Below are 5,422 nucleotides of genomic sequence, written 5' to 3'. Positions count from 1 at the left end.
CACATAGTAATACGGCAAACCAACCATGAAGACTAAAGAGCTTTCCAAACAAGTCGGGGATAAAGTGGTAGAAAGAAGATTACAAGAAAATTTCAAAGGCGCTGATTATACCTTTGAGTATGGTTAATCCATCATTAAGAAGTGGAATGTGCTTCATACCAACCATTCTCTACCCAGATCAGGTTACCCTTCCAAACTAGGCAGCCAGGAAAGCAGGAAACTGGTGAGGGATGCCACTGTGAAGCGAACAGTGACTTTGAAATATATGCAAAGTTCCATGTATGAGATGGGAGTCAGTTTTCATACATCAACAATATCCTGGTCCCTACAAAAAGCTGGCTTGTATGGTCGAGTGGCAAGAAATAAGCCATTACTAAAAAAGAATCATCTTAAATCTCGTGTGGAGTTTGCGATAAAGCATGCAAAGGATACTGCAGACATGTAGCAGAAGGTTTTGTAGTCAGACGAGACAACAATTTAGCTTTTTTGGTCTAAATTTAAAGAGTTACATCTGGTGCAAGCCCATCACAGCACATCACTAAGCCAACACCATCCTAACATGGTCGTGGCAGTATCATGTTATGGGGATGCTTCTCATCAGCAGGGACTGGGAAGCTTGTCAGGTTTAAAGGGAAGATGGATGGTGAAAAGTACAGGTGAGTCAGCCAAAATTTAAAACTTGATCAAAAATTCACATTTTAGCAAGACAATGACCCGAAGCACAAGACCAAAGCTACACTGGAATGGTTTCAAAAGAAGAAACTGGATGTCCTGGTCCAGTCTAAGTTCTGACTTGAATCCAATAGAAAATTTATGCCGAGACTTGAAGATTGCAGTCCATCAATGATCCTCAAACGAACTTGTCAGAATTGGAGCAATTTTGCCAAGAAGAATGGGCAAAAATTACACCACACCATCCCATTGTGCAAAGCTGTTAGAGAAATATCCATAAAGACTCACAGTAGTAATTGCTGCCAAAGGTGCTTCTGACAAATACTGACTTAGGGGCTGAATACTTATATAATCAGCAAATTTCAATTTATATATTTTCTTTGCAGGTTTTGCTGGCATTCAACCTCCATCACACATAACAATGTTAAGTTTGATAATTAGTGTTTTGAATAAAAACAAGTTCATTAAAAAATTATTTACATTATTTGTGTTTCATCAAAATATGACATTATTGGTAGGAGGTGAATACTTTTGCATGAAGTGAAGGAGTAAAAAAAACAATACACATAATATTAAGTTTTATTACAGAAATTCATAGAATAATTACTTTAAAAGGCACGAAAGTTTGTTTAAAGCGATGTTTTATTTGAAAAGGCTGCTTTTCTACTGGTAAAATTTTAAACGCCATTCGTGGGGGTTGTGTCTTAGTCTAGGCATATTTGCCCATTGCTATACATTATGTATAAGAGAACTTATTTACACAGAAACTAAATGGTCACTATATTCTCAAAGAAATCTCCAGCTGCAGCTTAAATTTTTAAATCTCGAAGTAATGCGAACAAATAGTCAGTAGCTATGGTTTCGAGCATCAGATCGGCAATCACCATGATTGCCGATCCTAAGTGTCGAATTATATAGCCAACACTGCCCGATTTCAAATTTTATAGATACTGCAGATAGAGTAGCCATCGTTGAAGTTGATGATAAGGAGTGGTAAAAATCGTGCAAGCAGGAAATGGCGAAAATGATGGCGATTATAGGCGAAATGAAGCAGAAATTTTGTAGATATATAATTTATTTAGAAAATAATTAGTTTCAAATAAAGTATGCGGTAGCCAGGGCTTACCAGAGTTTAAGAGTATCAAAGTGGAAGAGGTTCGTAGAAGTGTCACTACTCAAACTCCATCAGAAGTGGAGGTTGGAAGTATATTAATATAACCAACTCGTAATTGTTAATCAACACATTTTCGAACTTGTAGAATGTGCAGAATGTCATTTTAAGAGGAAATCTGATGAGTTAAACCAAAACCGTGACCGGCCTTACTATCCAGCGGAGAGGAGGAGGAAAGAGGAGATATAACAACTATAAGAAACATTGAAAATGCTTATTTGTGTACATATGGTATTGTACTGGCACATTTTCGTATATTTGTTTGTTTGTTTGTAATCAAACACAAAGCTACACAATGGACTATCTGTGCTCTGCCCACCACGGGTATCGAAACCCGGATTCTAGCGTTGTAAGTCCGCAGACATACCGCTGTGCCACTGGGGGCTCGTATATTTGTATTGAATATATATGCATGTATCTCAACAACTTGATAATTCACATGGCTAGCAATATACATACGGCTTTACAACTTAAAAAAAGCTGTAAAGCCTGCATGTATGTGTGTGTATATATAAAACTCATGCGGTTACAAAATGCGGTCCATGCACCATTCCAGTATAGTTCAGTGGTCCCTCCAAACCAGTGTTTACAGTCTCCCTATATAGCTACAGGGTATAAATATAGTAATTATATATATATTTTAAAAGCATATCATAACGTGGTATGTTGATCACTATGCATCATAGTGATCATACGTACAGTACCACTATCAATGATAACATTGTGGCAATGATATCAGGAGCAATAGCCATCCAATCTGCATGGAGCCAATTCAAAGGTCTTCATTTTTTCCCGAGATAGCATCATATATCAACTACACATTTCATTAAACTAAACTGTTTCAAATAGGACAGTATTGTTGTTATACACATTTATGGCCATTGTGGACATGAACAATAAAGAAACGAAATGATTAACAATTTTCAACTTAAAAACGGGATAGTAAAAGATACAGAAACTAGATAATTAGCTTAAAATGAAAATGCAGTCGCAAAAATAAGCTTAGGGTTTGAAACACAAAATAAGTAAAAGTACGGGGAATTTAAACACCTTCAAATAGGGATAGTAAATAAGATAAGCATTCAAGGTTGTATATATTATTCTACAGTATCTCCAGTCTTGTATGATTACATATTTGCAGGTTTTTAAACTCCCATTTTTTTATTTATCTTGTGTCTCTAACCTTAAGCTTCTTTGTTTACTTTTTTCGACTGCATTTTCACTTTAAGCTGCCCCCCAGTGGCACAGCGGTATGTCTGCGGACTTACAACGCTAGAAACCGGGTTTCGATACCCGTGGTGGGCAGAGCACAGATAGCCCTTGTGTAGCTTTGTGCATATTTAAAAACAAACAAACAAACAAACACTTTAAGCTAGCCATCTCGTTTCTGTATTTTATTACGATCCGTATTTCCCTTTTTAAAGTAATAATTTTTAATAATCTTGTAATTATTACAAAATGATGATAATTATAACTATAAACTTTAAACTCGATAATTCAGTAATAATTAATTAAACATACATCATTCTTCCTTGATAAAACTTATTCAAGTAACTAGCGAACCCGTGGGCCTATGGACCCACATTTACAGGGACGCTACAATGCAAATTTAATGCTTGAACTACTTTTTGCACTTTTTCAGTTTAATGATCATTGCCGCTATAATGCAAATTGAATTTATTTAACCAAGTTACGAACGGCTTGTAACTTAAATCAATACCAAATTTGGTGTCAGATTCGCTTGGTACTACTTAGAAGTCGGTAAGACTTGCGATGTAACAGGAGTTACGACACACACACACACACACACACTGAATCTTATTATATAGATAATCAGGGTAAGCTGAGACAAGCCCAGCTACATGGAGTTGGTCTTTTCGGCCCTTTGTACTGTGTAAGTCACTAAACAATAATATTTTATGGTTCGTTATTTATAAACATTGGATGAACACGAATAACTAGCGTCCTCTTTATGATCCCACAAAGGTAATCATTTCATTTGTACAAAATATATATATATATTAACACCTTGCAATATTTATTATAAAAATGTTTAATTTTTATATCCATTATATTTTTATCTATTTGCCAGTAATTGAACATTATATATAAAAGAATGGCTGTTGTTACAAATAATCAAATATCATTTTTAATTGTAAGATAACTATTTCCTTTAATCGGATATACAGGATTACACTATTTGGGGCAGGTAGAATAAGGATGAGAAACTCTTTTTTATCAAAAATGGTCAATTGCATTCTGTCCTCCACAAAAGCAATATCTAAATCTTAATAATGAACACAATTATTGCTATTATTATTTCTTTCTAGTATAAGTTCTTTTGGATATATTTGACTAGGATCAAAGTTTAAGTTATGGATAAAAATTAAATCATTGATATAGCCAAATGTTGTAATTGTAGAAATTAGGATTTATTACTTTTTTCAAAAATATTTTTTCATAGAGTACAGATTCTTGTTAGCCATGTTTGAGAAGAAATTAGCTCCAATTGGAATACCAACTATTTGTTTAAATATATTTTCACCAAAAAACAGTGTAATTATTACATATATATATATAACATGTATATTTTCACATTGTTGCTTAGTGAATTTGTATTTAGGATTAACTATGTCTATGTCTAAAAATTGATCAATTGAATAATTAAAAACTCTATCAATCTTTAAATCTATTTTGGTGTGTAATGTAGCACAATCATAAGTGATAATAGAGATATCTGATTTCAGACAATTTAACGTTCTTCCAAAATTGAAATATTGCTTTTAACAACTCAAAAATAGTGATCCATTTAAGTGTAATATAAAGGGATTTAGAACAGTTTTTAAAGAATTTGTAATGAATATAAGCTTAAAAGGTGTTTTATGCAATATCCGGATTGGATATAAAGTTAAATTAGGTGTAGTAGAATGTATGTTTATATTCCACTTTTATAGCTTTCTTTAAATTAGTAATGATAGTATTTTTATTTAATGTACTTTTTGTAAATATTTTAACTGTTTTAATTTCTTAAATTTCATAAATTTTTTTGACAAAATTACAACCTGCTTTTTCAATAGGGATAATAAATTGTTTTTGAATTTTTCATATTTTGAAATATATTAAATTTAATATCTGTCAAATTTAAATAAATTTAAAGCATTTAACTTTTTCATAGAATTAATAAACAATTATTTCCACTCCAAAAAGGAAAAACAGAGGATAAAAATATAATAATCAGTATTTTTTTCTGAACCTTTTAATGTTTCACTTTTTTTCGTGTGCTTTATAATTCTAAATTTAATATTTTTATCAAATGACTTTTAAATCTTTATATTTAATAACTTCTAGATTACCCGTAATAATATAATTATGAAAAGAATAAATTAAATCACTGTTGATACAATTATAACGTAAGTTATCAATTTCTTCGGGATTGAGGTCTTGAATAAATTTTGTAGTTAAAAAAATAAAGAGAGGTCCTATTGGTTTATTATATTTAAAACTAACTACAGGATGGCCCGGCATGGCCAGGTGGTTAAGGAGCTCGACTTACAGTCTGCAGGTCGCGGGTTCAAATGC

At 32.5% G+C, this 5,422-nt stretch overlaps 1 protein-coding gene across 4 annotated transcripts in view; it reads left to right on the top strand.

Moving 5' to 3' along the window:
* LOC106458100 (interferon regulatory factor 1-like) overlaps positions 1–5,422 on the top strand; it is a 53,086-nt gene that overhangs the window by 33,914 nt on the left and 13,750 nt on the right. The gene's annotated exons all lie outside the window — the stretch shown is intronic.

Source organism: Limulus polyphemus, unplaced genomic scaffold (genome assembly GCF_000517525.1).
Source record: "Limulus polyphemus unplaced genomic scaffold, Limulus_polyphemus-2.1.2 Scaffold416, whole genome shotgun sequence".
Lineage (NCBI taxonomy): Eukaryota > Metazoa > Arthropoda > Merostomata > Xiphosura > Limulidae > Limulus > Limulus polyphemus.
Note: the sequence above shows the minus strand (reverse complement) of the source record. Positions and strands in the feature narration are given on the sequence as shown.